Source organism: Zonotrichia leucophrys, chromosome 2 (assembly GCF_028769735.1).
Source record: "Zonotrichia leucophrys gambelii isolate GWCS_2022_RI chromosome 2, RI_Zleu_2.0, whole genome shotgun sequence".
NCBI classification, from domain to species: domain Eukaryota; kingdom Metazoa; phylum Chordata; class Aves; order Passeriformes; family Passerellidae; genus Zonotrichia; species Zonotrichia leucophrys.
The window spans coordinates 38749304-38769720 of record NC_088171.1 but is presented as its reverse complement, the minus strand read 5'-3'; the positions used below and the strand labels follow the sequence as shown (position 1 = coordinate 38769720).

Sequence of the window (20417 nt, the reverse complement as noted above, 5' to 3'; positions counted from 1 at the left end):
TTAATTGAATTAAATGAATGCATGAATTTATTACACTTGCCTTTTTATTTCAAAACAGTCCAGCCAGGGAGTAGAACAACTGCCTTCTAGAAAGTTCCTACTTTGAGAAGAAAGTTTGTATCCAGAATAACTCTGCCACTTCAGGAAGTTTTTGCTCTGAAACCACTGGACCAGGTTTGCTGGCAGGATTTGGGACCCTGTGGAAGGAAAGCAGTTTGTGAAGAACTGCAGCCTGTGGCAAGGACTGGTGTTGGAGAAGTTCATGAAGGTCTCCTGTAAGATGGACCCCACCCTGGAGCAGGGCAAGAGTGCGAGGTGTCAGTCCATCCTTGTGGAGGAAAGATTGGCAGAGATTGTGATGAATTGGCCACAGCTCCCATTTCATATCCTCCTGTGGTAAAGAAAATGGGGAGTGAAATTGAGTCTGGGAAGAAGGCTGGGCTGGGTGGAAGGTATTTTAAAATTTGGTTTTATTTCTCATTTTCCTACTCTGATCTGATTGGTAATAAATTAGTTAATTTCCCTGAGCTGAATCTGTTTTGATTATGACAGTAATTGGTAGATGATCTTTCCCTGTCCTTGTCTCGATTCGTGAGCCTTCTGATGTATTTTTTTCTCCCCTGTCCAGCTGAGGAGGGAGTGAAGAGCAGCTTTGGTGGGGATCTGGCATCAAGCCAGGATCAGCCCAGCACAGCTGGGATAATTTACACAAATTTGCGGCAGGTGGGAACAGAGTTGAAAAGGGGCATCAGAGTGAGCTTGGCTAGCACTGTGACCACCCTGGCATTAGAAATCTCTCACAAAGGCTGATTGGAGAAGAGCTGAAAGGGGAGATGAAGAAGCTCTCTCAGGAAGTAAGGTTTTCCTGTTTTTCTGCTGGTCTAGCAAGATGAAATGGTTCATACCATGGTCAGATATGTGCCAGAGAGGGAATGGGAATGCATGGTTGGGACAAAAATGCAGGCTTGGCAGGCACATTGGACTGATTCAGGCATACAACATCAGTGAAAAGTCACTGTCCTGTAGCTGCAAACAGGGCAACAGCATTAGGCAATGTTTTTGCCATATTTTCCTTTTCCCATTGCCATATCACCTCCTTTTACTCCCTTGCAATTTAAGCCTTTTGGAGGCATGCCTCAGAGCAATGTGGTGACTGTGTGAGGATATTATATCCTCTATCAGCCACTCCTTCAATCCAGAACATGCCAAGTATTGCACCAGGGCTCTGTATGAAAATGTTTTATGATCACCCAAGCGCTCAAAAGGAATGTCATCTGATACAGAAGGGAGGAAAAATACATGGACCGTTTCTGAATGCTGGTATGGAGGGTTAAACTGAAAAAATAGTTTTGTTTAGAGTGTCTTGAAAGCATTCAGGGTAGCATGACCATTATAGAAGGAAGTCTTAAATGACTGCTGAGAATCTGAAACATCTCTAAGGAGTGAGAAAGGATAAAGAAGATGTGGTTTTGATCTCTAGAGTAAGTACCAGGAGAGGGTCAAGGGAGTGCATTAGCTAAGGGAAATATCTCAAAAAAGGCAGGGTCATGCAGGAAGGGCATTTGGGAAAACACAGAAATAACTCTTCAGGAGACTTGTAATGATGATGAACATTCCTAGAAAACTAAGTACTGTGGAGTGTGATGAGGACGGGAGGACAATTAGAGATCACTGAACTCTCACAGCTTTTCTGCAGCATTTTACTGTCTAGGAGAAACTTGACCTTTATGATTTATAACCTATTGAACTAACATACAGCCAGTTAGAGCTTCAAACATGTTCTACTACAGCTCTATTGCAATTTTATGTTTTACTGTTTACATTCAATTAAGCAACATTTCTATTTTGAAAAACATGCTAAGGCCATTTCTCTGCAATGCAGCTTCCTCCTAATGATATCAGTTCCTGATAACTTGTTTATGTAAAGGCAGAGCATTAATTTTCTTACTTACAGCAAGGAATACTTTTTCCTGCCTTCATACTCTCGATTCCAGCTGGGAGCATATGATGCAGCTCTGACCCAGATTCACCTGCCATCTGGACTACTTTTTAGAAACACCCTTTTTCATTGTTTGTAGCATCAATAAAACCGCTTTAGCTTTGCCCCCCTGTCCATTAAAGAGGTTCTCAGATATAACTGCACAGATTAAGGCAGAACACAGCTGATGTGTATGACAGAAACAGCTGCTGCTTACAAGTATTCAGCCTTGTCACCTCCAGTTCCCATTCAGTCTCACAAGTAACAAGTCCTCTTCGTTAGGAGGAAGTGGAGCTGTGTTTGCAAAAATCCTGGTCTATGTGACTTCACTGCTCTCATGCTCCAGGCTGACACAGGCTATTTAGCCAGGCTGTGAATGCCCTGGGGAAGACCAAGACCTCATTTCTGCTTTTGGCCTCAGAAGTTCAGGGAGCTGGCTAATGGAAGGTGTCAGTGTTCAAGCAAATCTGGAAATCTCACATGATTTGAGGTATCAGAGCAAAACTAGTTAGCTGCATTTCAGTATCACAGCTGATGAAAAAGACTGTTCAGCACAAGGTAAAGAAAGAGCTCTCCTACTGCTGGAATATTTTGAATGAAGAAGTTTCCTAAAGGAATGTTTCTTGGCTATGCGTTTCTGTGTTGCCACAGATAATCAAAGATCTTGGATGTTACTTTTGCCAACAGACCCTTTCTAGCTTGTCAAGCCTCAAACTGTTGATGACTGCTAAAGCTGGTCTGTGAAAATTTGGAAAATACACCTCTTGATTCTTACGTCCCATAGGGTTCCTTGTTGTTGTTATAACCATTTCCTAGCTCGTGAAAGACAATGCAATTGCATAACAGTGAGGAACAGAAACGAATTGATTGTTTAATGATGGTCAGCAGTGTGATGTGCATTGGAAAACTGGCATATGGTAGTATGCTGATTTTAAAGAAGTTTGTAAGAAAAGGAAAAGCCTTTTACAGATATCTGATATTTAACCGGTGTCACTGAATGTCAGCACAGATCACTTATACTAATTTTGCAGGATTTTTTTGAATGCCTCTCAGATATGTATGCATTTATGTGACTTTTTAAGTGAAATTATCCTGCTAAAATTTAAATGAACAGGTGGCAACTGTCTGGTTTTTAGAAAAAAATAGTGTATAGGTTTGCTATCCTGAGTTATCAAAAAGCTAACACCTTTGGGTAAAAACTAGGTAACATTTTGAATTCAAGATCAAGTGTTTTCCTTACAGTGTCTGTAATTCAAGAATTGCTTGCTTTAATTTATTTTTTCTTTCCCCTGAGTCCTTCAAAATAATAAATTTAACAACTATAATAATATCTGTGTGAAAAAACTTGAAAAATGCACTGCACTATTTTAGATTGTTTGACCTAATTTAGAGAATTAAGGACTTCAGCCTTTTGGATTAAATTCAATCAGAATTTGACATCTACCTAGCACTGTGCCAATTGTTATCTGTAAATATGAAACACCTATGAGCTAGAGTGAGGTCATTGAAGAGAAACCAAAGAATTACAGGTCCGATTCACTGTCAATTAAAACATGATTCGAATTTTAAAGTAAATCTCCTGACATTAGCAATTGCCAGGGCTTTTCAGAGTCATGAGGCAGAAATCACTATTGTATGCTTTCGTGTTGTAAATGATGAGATTCACACATTTGTGTCACAGTCTAGCTGAGAGAAAAACAAAGCTGAGACCATCTGAAATGAAATCATGTTGTGATTTGTGCCAGATGGGTGCCTGAAGTAATTACAATGTCAGTGCTTCCTAAGTAGGGTAACGATATGGACCTAATTCTGGTCAGTCTGGAGAAATCTGTTTTGATGAACTTTCAACTCTATTTAGCTCAGACATATGTTGAAAGATAGCCTAATGGGATGTTACTGCAATCTGCTGCTTCTTACCAAGGCTTTTGAATACACTGCTGCCATAATTGTGCCAGTGATGGTTTGTACAAGTATTGAGACAAATGGGCTGAGGCCTATTGTTTTTATACTTGGTATGAAATCTAGAGAAATAATCTGTCACTTGGGTATTGTGGTTTGTTATAAGCAAAATAGTTGAGACTTGGGAGCCTTTGTTGAATTTAATTTTTTATCAGTTACGAAAAACCTCTGATGGTGCATTTGGGTATTGAAGGGGTAGTAAAAAGAAAGAATATAAACAGTTAAAAGCATTGAGTGCTTTCCTTCCCCTTCCCCAAGATCAGCTTAACCCAAACACCTATTCTAACCCCTCCATAGTCTTGGTTTCCCTTATTTTCACTTCAGATTAGGTTCAGTGCTCCCCACTGCCTTTGGGGAGGTGAAGTGCAAGAGGGGAGGTCGCGTCCCAAAATTGCATATTTTTGTTCCTCTTCATTTTACTGTTTTTCCCCACTGTTCTCCTTCGTCATGTGCTGCTCTAGAGCAGGCCAAAGAAGTGCCTTTGGGGGTGCAGCTGCCCTGGCATGGGTTCCCCACAGCTGCAGTCCCTTGGGGGTGTTGCTGCTCAGCGTCGGTCAGCCATGGTGCAGTTCCTCCTGCCCAGAGCCTGTTCCCAGTGACGTTTCCAGGGCTCTGTGTCCTGCTCTTGTGGCTGGCACAGGCACTCTTAAACCTCTTTTAAACCTGCCCGAAGTTTTTGGGGATGATGGGCTGTTTATGCTTGTTTCAGAGGCACCTGGAACCGTCTCAGGGTACCTCTGTAACCCTCTTCTACCAAATCCCTGCTGTTGATGCCCAGTATGCAGCTGTAGTGCAGATTTTCCCAGTCTTGTTTTAAAGTTTTAATCTGCAAAAGACAGTGCACAGAGGATGTGAACCTGCAACACTGCAATTTGTAAGGAGTTGGAGGAAATGGTTAACTTCAAGGCAGGGCTGTTTGATGAATAGCAGATAAATAAAGAGGACTTGGTAAAGAATCATTTCTTAAATCCCAGTTGTGTGTCATAGTCCTTGTGTTTTATTGACATCAGTGTCATCTTTCACCCTTTAATAATGAGACAGCTGTATTTCCTCATGGACTCCTTTAGGATGGCTTCTGACAGGTAAGCAGACTGCTCATTTATCTTAAACCTCAGCATGCTTCATGCTCTTCTTCTTCTTTTGCTGCATTTTAATATATTTGCTGAGACAGCCTTAGCTTACTGGGATGAAATAATTTTTCAGTAGGCTGAGGCAACAAAAGCTTGAGCACCTGGGAGTGGGCGCTCTCACACCCCTGGCACCTGATGGTCTCTGTAACCTGGGATTTCAGCAAGGGTATGTGTCCAGTTTGCTGACCCAGGATACACAGCTCATTCTTTGTTTCCCTCCTAAATCTCTACAGAAGTGTCACAGCCATGTCATCTAAAGAGCTTCAGGCTCAGCTAGCTGATGCTGGGATTCTCTGTGTGGACTCAGTAGTGTTGGTTCTGAAGTTGCTGTCTGAAGTGCAATGCCCTTCTGAGGGAAAACTTCATGAGTGCTAACACTTCATGTGGGTTTGAAATGCTTTTGGAGTTTGTTTTCTAATTGGCCATCATCTAAAGCTTATCTTTCTTTTAAAGAGGGAAACTGGGATTTGAGTGTCTTTTCGAATCTGACACACCAAGTCGAATGCTTCTAGATGGCAGGTCCTGTGACCAATATATCCTATTCATTGGAACAGAGCAGTCTATTTTAGAAATTGTCCAAGGCCTATTTTATTCAAAATGATCTATCATGCTGGCTTTACATAAGCTGAAGAAAATATCTTTTGCAAAGCTGACTGAAAGTCAGTAGACCAATTTGTGTAAAAAGACTTCGACTTTTCAATTTAAAATTATATTGAGGATGGAGGAGAAAAGGAGAGACCTTTTTGTGCTGAAAGTTAAGATGAGGACAAAAATAATTCTGGCATAATGGTCTCGCCCTGGAAAATGGGATTTCATTAAAATCAGCCTTCAGCTGAATCTATCAGAACTGTCAGTCACAAGAAGAGGTTGTTGGACATGTAATTCCATGGAAAGATTCTGGGTCCACAGCCTGCCTGTTTATATCTTCCATGATATATATAACTCCATGATATGTATACAGTTTTTGATTTGAGAAATATGACAATAGTTTATTTAGTCAGAAATGCCAAAACATTGAATTTCTGAATTAAGATTTATGGAGAGGGGAATGTGCTGCCTTGTTCTGAAATCTGTGAAGACTGTAGATTGTTATCTGTGATATTATATTGTTTTATGCCTTGCAACTCATCTCTAGTGTCGTTGAGTTTGATTTCAGAGGTGATACCTATGAGTGATGTTGAACATGGCTTAGTATTTAAGCGTATTGGAGAATCTGTGACTTTGGCAAGACATTTGCTCTGATGAGGCTAGGAGGTTAGGTGCATATGTAATCCCAAGAGTTTCTCTGATGGGCAGAGAGAAACCTTTTGAAATTCAACAAAGGCAAGTGAAGAGTTCTGCATCTGGGGAGGAATAATCCACCAGGTCAGCCTCCAGTAAAAGCTGAGGGCCGACCTGTTGGAAAGGAGGTCTGCTGAGGGGGTCCTGGAGGACAACAAGCTGTTGATGAGCCAGCAGTGTTCCCTGGGTGCCAAGAAGCCCAAGGGAATCCTGGAGTGCATTAAGAAGAGCATTGCCAGCAGGTCAGGGGAGGTGATCTTGCTCAGCTAGCGAGTCTGTGAGGCCACATCTGGATGCTGTGTTCACTTTTGGGCTACTCAGTACAAGAGGGACCTGGAACTCTTGGGGCAAGGGGCTGTGATGTCTAGGGGTTGTTTAGGAGCACCTCTCTTGGGGAAGACTGAGCTGGGCCTGTTTAGCCTGGAGAAGGCTGAGAGGGGCCCCATCAGTGTATGTGTCTGAAGGGAGAGCTCCAAGAGGATGGAGCCAGGATCTTAGTGGTGCCAAGAAAATGAGAAGAGGGAACAGGCAGAAAATGAGAAACAAAAGGGTTCCACCTGAACATGTGGAAAAATTTTATTATGAGAGTGATGGAGCACTGAAACAGATTTTTCAGAGAGTTTTTGGAATCTTCCTCAATGGAGATATTCAGGAATCATCTGGACACATTCCTGTGCAATGTGCTGTAGGCTGGCCCTGCTTGAGGAGGGAGGTTGGACCAGATGACCCTCTGTGGTCCTTTCCAACCTTATCCATTCTGTGATTCTGTGATCTTCAGGAAATCAATTACGAATAACTGCCAAAACACTCATATCTATTATTGAAGTTGTATTTATTCTATTATAATATTTTAAAAAGAAAATGATCTCTCATATTTGTAAAATTTTCTATAGTAATTGAATCAAAGGACTTTATGGCACTAATTGAAAATGGGAGAGATCTTAATTATAGTATTAAAGTAATGTATAATAATTCTTTTTGCTGTTTTACTACTCTTTCTAAATTGCTGGCTATGTTAATAATTTCTTTGAGTGAAGTGTTAATGAAGTAGTGATTCCTACATAGAGGGAGAAAAATTACTAACTCTAAATGTTTTTATTTTCTGTGAAGGGTATTTGACATCCTTGATATACACAAATAGATTGGATTTGCCACTTAGCCACTTGATTTTATGTGACATACTATCAAACTGGTTCTGGCTGAATGTAGCATAATTTCCACAGAAGGTGGTGGTACATTTTGGATTTAGCTTTGAGGGCTTAGGGACTGGGCTTAGGGACTGGGTGCATTTCACTGATTTATTTCAGTCCACATATTCAAGCCATTGGAAAGCTAAGGCTCTCAAATGTATCTTTTATGTGATCTGAGGAGACAAAGTACCTCACCAGTCTGGGCATAGCTCTCAACAAACAAAGGCTCTTTATTTGAAAGGGTAACGTGACCAGAACATGTACTGTGGTTTCAAGAAACAAGCCAGTATGAGTGGTTGGTTTTGGTTTGTTTATTTATTTTCTTTCCCAAGCTATGGGGCTCTAGATGATATTTAATTTCCCTTTCAAGCCAAACCTTTCTTTGACTCTATGATATGGCTATATGCTCTTTTGCCCACATAATATATCATAGGCTACTTGGTCTTCAAATAAGACAGATCATTTCTTCCAAGAAGTTTCCCAACTGTTCCCTAACATCTGCAAAAGCTGTTGTTTTCCCAGCTGTTCCTCCTGCTCCTTAACATCTGTAAACTCATCCTAAGGTGAAAACTTTTTTTGGACTAAGAGCTGTGAGATGTCTCTCCATTTGCAGTGTTGTATGGACTCATTTGAAAATTCTACATGTCAAAATTTCAACATTCAGTGTGCTTTATTCAGCATATTGAGTGCTGTTGGAGTGGGCAAAATCTATATATACCAGACTGAACTTACACAGGCAATGAGTGATGGACAAAATAACTCAGAAAAGGAGCATTTTCCTTGAGAAAAAAAGCCTCTAGTAGTCTTATCTTTCAAGAAAAGTGCAAAAAGTCCTTTAAAAATTAACATCAGTGCTAAAAGAAGAAACTCATTAGATACTAAGTGCAGTGAAGACATTGGTTTTATGGCAGAATATTGTTTTGAGTATCACCCCCTAACTCTCAGCTGTTCTCTAGGTGCTAAGTATTTATTCCTCATGCTTGGGAAACATGACTTACTGCTTCTAGTCTTGCCAAAAGCTTTTTCTGCTATAAAGGTATCTAGCTCCCCTTTTCTAAAACTTGTCTAATTGTTCTGGAACAAAGTCAATTACATAAACCCAGTGTTTTCAATTTGGTACTTAGATTAATGTTTTCTGGAGCTTTTCAAGTCCAGTAAAGGCTGTGAGTGTCAAAAAGCTTTTATTTCCTCCAATATCTCTTAATCTGCTGATACAAGAAAAAAGATACTGTCTCTGCAAATGCTACTTCAGCTATTCTAACACACTCTTATTTCTTGTCCTTGTCTCACCTGGTCAGTAGTTGGAGGTTGTAAAGATTTTTGAAGGTTGTAAAGACAGATGCGTTAGGGAGGGATTAATTTCATCTCCTCTTGATGCAGCTAAACTTCACCCTGGAGGTCAGAGTAGCCAGCTAGGCTCCCTCTGTGGAAGAGGGAAACAGGGACAAGAAGAGGAAAATTATATTCCTTTATTACTTATTTCTGTTGTAGGAAAACAGGAACAACATGGGGAAAAATCCCAAAACTTCAAAACTGTCAGAATCCACTTAGTTTCTCTTCCACCTTTTCCCTTCAAAAATGCCTGATTGTGCAGCAGGGTTTATGCTCAGATCTCCAGAACAGAGTCAGGGCCCGATGGCTTTCCAAAACCAAAGCAGGGAAAAGGCCTATTCATCTCTAAGATATGGTTCACAGGAGTAAATTTAAGTATGGGAGAGAGGAGACTGAGAAACTAATTACTCTCAGGGATTTAGGATTAGGATGCTGGTATTTGGTAATCAGAACAAAATGCCATTAAAATAGCAATTTTACTGTCTGACTTTTTAATACTCTATTACAGTGGACTTTACATACCAATATGTCTGCATTATGTGGCTGACATACAATTTTCAATGAAAAATGCTGCACTTCACCTCCCATTATTAATCTTTTGAGCCTTTTTTTATTTTTTCCAAAAGTGAATTACACTTGAATTTCTGTACTGGACTGTTTTAACTAATTTCTTCTTGATCTGACTTCTGAATGTGGTAGTTCTCATTTTTTATCTCTCTTAAAAAAACCCCAAAAAACCAAAACAACATAAAGAGAACAAATCCAAACTTTTCATACCAATATTTAAATGAAGTTCAGACAGCTTTTGCACATCTTGTATTATTGTTGTAGACATATTTTTTCAAATGCAGTACTCCAGGGTATCTCCAATGGTTCCAATGGCAAGTAAGTGAATTAAACCTCTGTTTTAATAGATTTCAGAGAGACTTATTCACTCTTCCCTGCATATGGTTTTTTTACCTGGAGCCTCAGGAAGACACCTGAGGAGATTAAAATGTGAATAAATTAATTTTAGAAGAGAAAGACTATACTAAAATATGTGTTTAAATTTACTAATAGTTGTTGAAATTTCTGTTTATTAACATCTGTTTGTGAATGCTGGGCATTTTAGCTGTAAGCTGTTTTGAAAAGAAAGTGCCTTTTTTCCTGGTTATTGTTGAAATGTACTTCCTTGTAATACAAAACAAAAATTAAAGATACAGTAGGTAAATACTACCACAAAAGGAGAGAAAGGTAGGCAAGCACTTAATCAAACTAAAGGTGATGTTCTTTTGGAAATGCCATAAACATTTGAGATATTTTAGTTATAAATTATTCAATTTCTAGCCTTGCTTTCTTACTAATACAAGTTTACCCATAGAATAGTAGCAAGGGGTCATAGCAATTATAGCTCTTTTTAATGAGTAAAAGTTAAAAGCTCTAAGTGCCATAAAACTGTTGTATCTTTTCTAAACATTAAGCTATTCTGTATAGAGACATATTTTTTTTTATATCTTTAAGGTCATGCAGTTTTCAAATAAAGAACTTAAATGTTTTGGCCTCCAAATGCACATTCTATCTGTGTATGTCCTGTGCCATTATTACATAGTATAAACCTTATTATTGGTATGATTTAATCTGCAAATTAAGTTACAAACAGAAGTCTGTGAAATTTATGGAGGAAATGGCAAATTTTCTTTTTTCCTTGGTAAGAAGTAGAAAAAAAGTTACCTGATGAATTTGTGTATATACTTAGCTGATCTACTTTAAAGGACTTCTGAGATTTTATTTGGCCAGAATTATTGCATTTTGAAACTGACAGAATGCAAGATCAAATACTCTATTTCCTGTGACTGTAACATTTAATGTAGGGTTATTCTGTGGTCTAACTTCAGCATATTTTTTCCTCTGATTTATAGTAACGTGTTATTTTGGTTTTGCATTAATTCTTTGGAGAAACTGTTGGGCTTGTTGTTTCATACTTGATTTGTGTTAAGAAAACCTTTTCCTAAAAATGCTTGTTTATCCACTTAGTTGCTGATGTAAGAGATGTTACAGTTTAAATGACTTATGTTATACAAATTCTTGTGAGGGAGGGATTTAAATCTTACGGTCCTATATTTACTCTTTCATTGAAATAAAAGGTAAATGGTTTAGATTGTCTATTACTAGTGTTAACATTTAGAGTAAATGAACTAGAAAATGACTATGCTAGAGAAACAGTGTCCATAGGCAATATAGCGTAGGACTCTTTAAAATTGTTCATCTGTTTGTGTTTGTTATTTATTCCCATCCCTCAGGAAGGTCAAGCAAGATGAACTCTTTGAGTCAGTGAATGCACTGGAAAAGGCAGTAACAGGGCCTTTCAGTTCAACATAACTGGGCTCAAATTTATTCATATTCCACACCCTGCATAAAAGCATTTCATGATAACTGGGCAGCTGGCCATGGATTAGTTTTGGAATTGTTGATTCTGCACTCAAAGATCCACAACTAAAATTTTGCTTATGTATTCCTTGGCAAACTGTTGGTGCAGTGATGATAACATTGTCCATTGAGACAACATCAAGGCCTGTGAAAGTTTGGGTTGAAGGCCAAGGCATTTTTTGGGCTGCACAAATTGTTGCTTTCATTACCTCGTTGGGAGCAAGGGTTTTGTTCATAATATTTGTAAATTAGTATTGTCTCCCTCCCCTATTATAATAAAACTAATAATTGAAAATAGCTGTGTAGTGATAGGATATTAATAAATGATTAGAGAAATTATTTTCTCATGGATTGCAGAAGATTTATCAAAGATGACCTCTTGGCACTCAAGTCAGAAAAGTCAAATAGTCTCTAAAGTCCCTTGTCTGAACAGTGAAAGGTAACCAGACCTAAAGATAACTGAAGTCCAAAGGAAAAATACCTTTGTGTAATGGGCTTTGGATGAAAGCTGAAGAGAGGAACCTGGTAGTAATACAGCACCTGCTCATCTTTCTTGAAATGTTTTCCAAGTAAATTAGCACAGCAACTTGTGCAGCCTGAAATTCCAGTGTCTTGTCCTTTGTACTCTATTTTCCTTTTTCATTTTGTTAACATTTGTAGAAAGCACAAAAATGAAAGCATTTTGGGTAAGCACTCAAATCTGTTGTCACAGTTTAGATTAATTACACTCAGTTATACAATGTGACCTGGGATTAATAGCCAGGCTTTATTTGGGCTATTAAATGAGAGATTTTTTTTTACTACAACACTTGCAAGAGTTGAAGTAATTTTTTTTCGAATGATATGCAAGTTGGATGATTAATTAAACTTACTGATGTTCCTGTGGCAATACTGTGGGTGAGAGAAAACTGCATATGTGCCAGATTTCTGGTGTAGGGGATTGTGTACCACATTTTTATGTACACACACACACACACTCAGTGTTGGGTCTCTGTGGCACATGACCCCTTGCTAGTGTGTGACATGAATATCTCATGCTGATAATTTTCTCTCGGCATAGCACTACCATGATATCACCACATCCCATGGTATTTAAAAGGGAAAAAGAGGTTTGCCTGGTGTTTTTTGATTTATCAAAGCGTATAATTTATTATTATTATTACTACTACTAATATGATATTTATTCATTTTCTCTTGGAACAATGAACATTTTTTCCAATCTTATTTTTATATAGAAAGAGTACAGAATCTGTTCTCCTTCTGTCTCTCCTTGAGTTCACTGTCAGGCTGCTGCAGGACAGTGGGGCTGCACTGTGGGCTTCCAGCAGGTGTTAGCTGGAATCACTGGGAAGTTGCAGCTCACTGGGGCTGCCACAATAACTATTCATGGGCCTGTGGACTTTCCCTTCTGGATGAGATCCCTGTGTGTGTTGCTGCCAGTGGGCACATGGACATTCCCTGCTATCTGGCGTGAGAGCTGACTCCACCAGGTGGCTTTAGTGTCACTTGTCAGATTGAATGGATCTGTCCATGCCATTGGGCACAACAGTTACTGGGGAAAGAAGAAAATACTATCTTTCCTTCCTAACCTTTTGAAGTTTATGATATCTTAGTAAACCTTATTTTATTCATTAACTTGGAAGTATCTAAGCAAATTTAAGTAACATGTGGTGAAGCAGATAAACAATAAACCCAAACCAATTTTAATGGGTAAAGCAAGGTGAGACCTTCACTGTTCATTTCAAACTTCAGTCTCTGTGAACAAAGCTGCCCTTGCAATTGTACTCAGCCTGGGAATCTCTAATTTAACCAAGAGTTGCAGATTTTGGCAATCTTCAGAAAACATGATGAAAAATAGATTTTCAGTAAATATTAAATATTGCAGAGCTTGTGTGTAGTCAAAATTTTCATAATGCACAGCAGTTCCAGGTTCCCTGAATGGGCAGACTGATGCCTGCTGTAGCTTTATTTTAGCAAGTGGTGTTTTGTTTTGTTTTTTTGGGAGGAAGGGTTTGCTTGGTTTGTTCTAGTTTAAATCCGTTGACTGCAACAGAAAAGACTGTGGATTCTTCATTGCATATTCTCAGGCAGATACAATTAATTTTGTTTTGTGCCCAATTTGATGCTTTCCTTTTCTCTTAGTATTGTTGAAGCTCATTTATAAATGGCCATATTCAAACCTGAAATAAGTGGAACAAGGGGTAGGTGGTGCCTGGTCTCCCACTGAAGTCACTTAAGCCTTTCCTCTTTCCTCCTGTCTTTTCTCTCAGCCCACTGGACTTCAGGGTTAATTATTATTTCACTGGGTGACAGTCAGAGATAATCACATGAAGAGACTATTTGAGCTTTCTGTGTCATGAACCAACAGACACTTTTTTGAGCTGACTGGCACTTCAGCCATAATTTGAAGGTTTTTTCAGTACCATAAAATAGAAGGTAAATATATTTAGAATGATGCTGGTGGTAAACAGGGATATGTGGGCAAAAAGAAGTACTACTATAACTTCTGTTGGCGGGCTTAGAAGGTGGAGCCTTGGACATATTTAGAGAATGTGGAAATACTAATGAAATCTTAATTAGGTGTGGAGTTGGCTGTTACTCTGGTAAGCACAAAAATAAAGCCATATTTCTATTCTTTAGTGTAGCTGTGAGGATAACATATGGCCTCCAAGCTTTTAAGATTTTTTTTTTCTGGAAACATTTATGCATCATTAATACTTAGCCCTTCTGGTAGGGAATAAACCAGCATTTACAAACATTCCCTTTTCTTTCTGTCTCAGCACAAAGCATGTTGTTTGTTGAGGTGGGATGAAAATCAAGCCAGAGCTATTTAGAACTTCTTTCAGATACTGGACATCCAGCCTATTATGCATTTTTTTTTCTGATATATTGTGTCACTTTCATTTAGGGGTTTTTATGATATTTTGATACAAAGTACAGGTATGAGTTTGCAAATTTTCTGGACTTTCTGCAGCATCTTGATGTGCAAATGTTATTGCTTAATATTAAATAGAGTTTGCATTGTGGAATTCTGGTATGTCTGAACACATGTATCTGTGCCTAAAGAAAAAGATACTTTGTAGATGCATGCAAGTAAAGTGCTTATATCTGAATGAGTGTGATTTTATGCCTTGCACGTGCAAGTAGTATGCTTTAGAAGAAACATTTTTCCTTGAAAACCCTTTGTTTCCATAGATAATTAAGAGTGAAAAAGCTGTTTTCTTTTTTTTTTTTTTTTTTTGGTCTAAACAAGGGCTTCTTTAATATTTGATTTCATGACTGCAGAAACTCAGGGATCCTTTTGTATTTGAGAACCTCATTTGCCAGGCTTATCTTCATTCTGGGGAAGGAGTTTGGGGGGGATAGGTGAGATCCTTGGTGAGACTCTTCAGGGCAGTTGCTGCCTGTGCAGGTGCACTCGGAGCCCGGGCAGACAGAAGATAACATCAGTCTGCAGCCTTTCATTCAGCCAGGAGCTCAGTTAGATCTCTCTCTTCTATCCAGGTATTAATTTCCTTGTTAAACTCTATTAAAATCAAGCAAATGTTTGCTGTGATAATTTGATATTTCAGTTCTCTTGGTGTAGCTGAAATGTGATGGAGGTGAGCAATCTAGATCTAAGATATGTGGCAAAGTTTGGTTGTGCAGCATATTGTTCATTCAAACTCTTTAGTAGCAGCTTATTTTTTGTTTTTTGTTTTTTCTTTTTTTTCCTTTTTTTCCTTCTTTTAATTAAATAAGCAAAATGAGATTAAAGGCTGAATTAATGACATTACCTGTCTTGGTATTGAATCCTATTTTGTGTTCCCCATTAGGTTTTGAGGTGTTGAAAACTTTTCTTTTGACAATACCTGAGGACCTAAATACTAACAGGAGTGAATGTAAGACCTTTTGGAAGAAAACAGTAGGGGTTTCTGGCATATATAAAATTTTGGAGCCAGTTTGGGAGTGTTAGAATAAGCACTGGCTATTTCTGCAGAAATGATGGACAGTTCAAGGTGCTGACATTTACATTGTTATCCCTGGTTGTGAGACTTTATAGGATACTGAAACAACTGCAGCAACTTGTACGGTGTTGAGGGATATTCCAAGTCTATGTTGTCCTGTGTTACTCTGGTTTTGCTGCTGTGAATGGGGATCTTTCTTGGAAGTAAATAAATAAATAAATAAACAAAAAGGCAGTACAACCTTGAGGACTGGGTAGCCAGGCAAAATACTGGTCTCAAGGAGTGTCACAAGAGAATGGTTATGGAGGTGATGCCTGCCTGTGTTTCTCCAGGTGAAGAGAATTTCAGAAGGCAGCTTTTGCTAAGAGTTAGTGATGGTTTAGTCATAATTTATCAATGGTAATGATAGTTTGGTGTTTTCTTCATTATTTTTCTTCTTTTTTATCCCTTTGTGTCACCTGCACCACTCCATTAAATATTTAGAAAAATGGTTTGAGATTGTGTGGCCCATCAAAAATATACTCTGGGGCTTGTAGGGATGCATATGCTTGTATGTTCCAGCAGGAACTTACAGTCCAGTCTGCCTGTAGCTGCTGTAAATTTAACAAATATACTTATTAGAGGAGAAAAATGGGGCAGCAGAGGGATGCATTTTCTCTCAACAGGTGTGTTGTCCTAACCATTTGTAAGGAGGGAGTAGGGGGAAAATTTTACTTTACTTAAGAAAGGGGGTGTTCAAAGCTGCCAGGCAGAAGCTCCACATGGTTCAAATTGCTGTCTGGAGGCATGCTAATTGGCATGCCTCTCCTGGTCTCCTACTGAAATGTTCTTACAGTAGCTTAAAATAAATTAAACCAAAGAAAACTGAAATGTGTAGAAGTAATTGTTTGAACTCCAGAAAATCAGGGGAGAGTACAGCAAAAATCTGCTTTTTACGACACAGTTGGATACCAAGGCTTTACTCTTATGAATCTGTCTGGTCTTTCAGTTTGGTCAGAGAGTTAAGGTACTTTTACAGCTGTAAAATAACTTTGAAGTGTATGTATTTAAAATCTTCTCTAAAGAGTAGCCTCCTGAGGTGTGAGATTTGTTTTCTTGAGAGACCCAATGGGATACCAGTGATCCAGTGCTCCTTGAGCATCCTTTATCTCAACACAGCACAGGCTGTATAATACACTGAAGTTGTTCTGCAGCAAAAAAGACACAGCTTTGAACGAGGACCGCATTTGAGCTACTTTACACAGCAGGGGCAGCTGTTTTAAGGATGCTGAAGTTCACTGTTTTTAACAGAACATTTGAAAGGCACTGCATCAAAGCCAGACCAGGTGCATTAGGTGTTTGGGGAAGTATCAGTAAGTGCCTGACCTGCTGTGGACTCTCTTAGCAAGCGCATCATGTTTTCTGCTCTGCAGCACTAAGTGTGGGTGTCCTTGTGTTTTATGAATGCACATACTGAAATTCTATTTGGCTGCTGTGTAATAGCACAAGGTAGTAGAGAAATCTTGCATTTGCTGTTTCCCATGAACTGTTTTAATGTGTTCAGTCAGTTTGAGTTGCAGCATCTCACCAACTGTTCCAGTTTGCTTCAGAAATGTTACGTGCAGCACTCCCACAGCCTTTTTCTTTGGGAATGAAACTATTCCAGGCAAGTTTCAGAAGGCAAATGATGAAGAAGCTGCTACAGCTTTGTTAAATACATAACAGAGTTTGAAGAATTCTGGATTTGTATCTCTGTGTAACAAAAGTACATTTTCTATGAAAAATGCATTAATTATATTTGTACATTTATTGAGTGAGACATTTATTCTGCCTTCGTAGTAAAGACTTCTGTATTTTGATACTCAACATTGTGATTTATTGTTTTTTAGTCACTGCTCAGGCTGTGTGTAGTTCACAGTATATTTTGATACCACATATATGATAAAAACTAATAGACATAATTTGGATGGTACTGCATCTTTTTTTTTTTTTTATTTCTTCTCTTTTTTCTTTTTTCCCCTTTTGCTTTCAAAAGCAAAATGTAATATTTTGGTCCCTAGAGAAACACTGAAGGAATATGAAGATGTTTGCTGTTCTGATAATTTAACAGTGATTTTCACTAAAATTGTTCGTCTTCCTCATGTATAAAATTGTGCATGAAACACAATTCCCAAACCTGTATATTATATCACTTGCAAGTCAATAGGTTTGTGTTCAATTATTCGTGTTATTGTCACAGCTGAATACAAATATGGTGATTTTTGTTATGGTAATAGATGAAAACCTCCTAGTATTCCTCCTTGTTTTTATTCCAGGTGGAAAGGATTGTACCACCCAATTTAACAGAGTCTACTCAAGAAATATTTTATAAAGATTCTGACAACAATGTTTTGAGCCATTCAGAAACAAAGGCACTTCTGACAGCACAGGAAAATAGATGAGTGATCACATTTTAATGGGTGCAGGTTTTCCTAGCATAAGGAGAAAAGAAAGAAGAGAAGAAAATGTTGTAAAGGGCCAGATTCTAGTATTGATAGTAACTGAAGGCAAGTTTGAGGACTAACATTTGTTTTCTTTGATAATTCAGCTCATTAAGTGGGACTTAAATGAAATCCTTTGGTTCTCTTGAGCAGGCAAGATACAGCAATTGAGCAATGTGTAATGCGTTCTCTCCAATAGCTGATGCAGAGGATGATAAATCTAGCTGAAATATATTTGCTGGCTGTAGGCAGAGTGGAATTAATTAAGATTTTTAATTGTCATCCGAGAAAGAATTTATAACATGGTTAAAGTTAACTGCAGTTTTCTTTGAAAAAAACCTATGACAAGCAGAAAACTATTAAAGCATGATTACTTGGAAATATTTAAGAAACAAAAAGTCAAATTTTTTGTATATAGTTACCATAACACTGATAGAATAAAAATCCTGCAGGGATAAAAAGATTTAACATAGATACTGATTACTCAAGTTTAATTTAAAAAAACCTCAACAAAACAAAATCAAAACTCAAAACAATTAAGCATTGCCAACCTAGCTCTGCATTGGGATTAATCTGGGTAGAATATATTTAAAGTTTGTTATTGATGAATCTAACTTGGAAACTAGCTTGAAGCAAGTCCCATGAAGGCACAGCTAATCAGCTGCAAGCTGTCCTTTTGCTGGGTTCTGCCAGGAAATTTTCTTGACACCAACAGAGTTTTTCCTTTCCTATTCCTTTCCTCAAGTTTTAAGCCACCTTTTGAACTGCCTTCTGTCATCTGTGGAACAAACTCAGTTTTTGTACAACATCATGAATTACTTATTTGTGCCAATATTAGTGAAGCAGTCAGCAGCTGTTGGAATGGAATTTTGTAGTGGTGGGTCATCTTGCAAAAGAGGATATTAGCCAGGGGGAGGAGTACTGAGGGCAGAGTCTTTATTGAGCAAAAAATGTATCAGGCCTGCTTTGTTAAATACAGCATATATTTTCAAAGATTTATTGTATAATTACCTTGATTGGATGAGGAAAAAAAGTGTCTAGAACTAATCAAAGAGGCACAATTCATTGGTTTTAATAATCATTATTTGCCCCCTTCTGAACTGCAGGTGCTTGGCTTGAGTGTATGGATGGTAGTGCTTATCTTCATGAGCTTTGATTAATATCTAATTCTTTGCATCGAGGAAGGAGCTAATCAGATATTCAATGTGCTAATCAGCTTCTCAATTTGATTAGTAATATACTAATCACTTAAGAAAATCAAATGTGACATATGTTTACGGTTTTTGACTTAAAGTTGCAACCATCTTTGAGGGTGAGGAGGTAGGAGGATCTGCTTAATGCCACCAGTTTGATGCAGGGTGAAGTATGAGGCAGCTGCAGCCTCTCCAGGCGTACCAGGGAGGGGAAAAATGCTCCGGAGCAGATGCTGCAGTTCTTGCTGTAAGGGCTGCACTTGAACTGGTGTCCCTGGTGCCTGCTGCTTTACCTAGTCAAGAGTGAAAGTGAGAAAGCAATGTCCTGACTCCTCGGCTGATTATTTCTGTTTTCAATCTTAGAATTTCCCTTGGGATGTCCCTTTTGTAGGAATTTTTCTTTTTTTTTTTCTTTTTGACATGTCCTGACAGTGGAGAAAAACACTATTTTTATTATTTAGTGTTGTTTCAGGATAAGTGTCCCTGAGAGTGTGCTGACAAGTGAAATATTGTCACCAGCAGTGCGGGGCTTTTACTTTGCACTGTTGATAGGCACTGCTCCTCAGAGCAGGGGGTCTGTTTCTCTTGTCTTCTTTTTTAGCCATTTTGTGTTTCCTTTTTCTTTTGATTGTAAAATTCTCTCTCCTAGTGAAGTTGTCAAAGCTTGCTTCCTTTCATGTTGTTTTATCTTTATATTTGTCTTTTTGCTGGTGAGGAGTGGAGAGTGCTTTGCCACACACTTCTTTTGTTGTACTTACTTTGCTTCATTTATATTTGCTCATTTATCATGTTCAGGCTGCATTGCTGAGCCCACACTGTATTAAAAAGAGGAAGTGGTTCTTGTAAACCTATTAGAAATTAGAGTTATTTGCTTGTCTGAAGGTTTATTAATTAATAATGCTTTCTCTGTGTTACAAATCTGTAGGGATATCTCTGCTCTGTGTTCAAATCCATTTAGGTAAATAAACCAAGGAGTAAGGTATGCTTTCTATGTGCCTCCAATTTACAATGTTGCATACATTACTGGAACCAAAGTCAGATGAAGCATGTGATGAGGACTTAAGAGACCAAACTGTCCTTTTGTCTGAGAACTTTTTAAAATAGAGAATTCAATGGACTTTATTACATTAATTGGTGTTTGGTTCACCTTTAAAAGCACAAAGTAGCATTTTAATTATTGTTTAATCAATATTTAATTTCCACTTTAAAAACGTTGTGCCTTCAGCTCTTAGATGGCTCCATCTCTTCACTTGTCTGTTGCCTGGCAATATTTGAAATGGCAACTGACTGAATATTGGTCCAAATAAAAGTATTTGTAGTTGGAGTCTGGAGTCATAATTGGGATGGTAATGATATCTAAATGTAAATGTGTTCCCTTTGTTTATCTAATGAGTAGGGAATTGGATGAATCCCCATCTGCTACAAGTAGGTTTAGTATCAGCTGTAGCAAAATGTATGCTTTAAATTTGGATTTGACTAAAAACCAACACATGCTGACCATGTATTTGTCAGAATAATAAAAAACCTGGGAGCTGAATGATA

The 20417-nt window shown here is 38.2% G+C and overlaps 1 protein-coding gene across 4 annotated transcripts in view; it reads left to right on the top strand.

Annotated features, from left to right (window-relative positions):
* Positions 1 to 20417, top strand: part of ZNF385D (zinc finger protein 385D) — a 417872-nt gene that overhangs the window by 17623 nt on the left and 379832 nt on the right. The window contains exon 1 of one of the 4 annotated variants that reach the window (XM_064704624.1): positions 780 to 854. The exons of the other annotated variants lie outside the window; for them this stretch is intronic. The gene's annotated coding sequence lies outside the window, so the exon portion shown is untranslated. Of the gene's footprint in view, positions 1 to 779; positions 855 to 20417 lie in introns of those variants that run through there. 4 annotated transcript variants of the gene reach the window in all.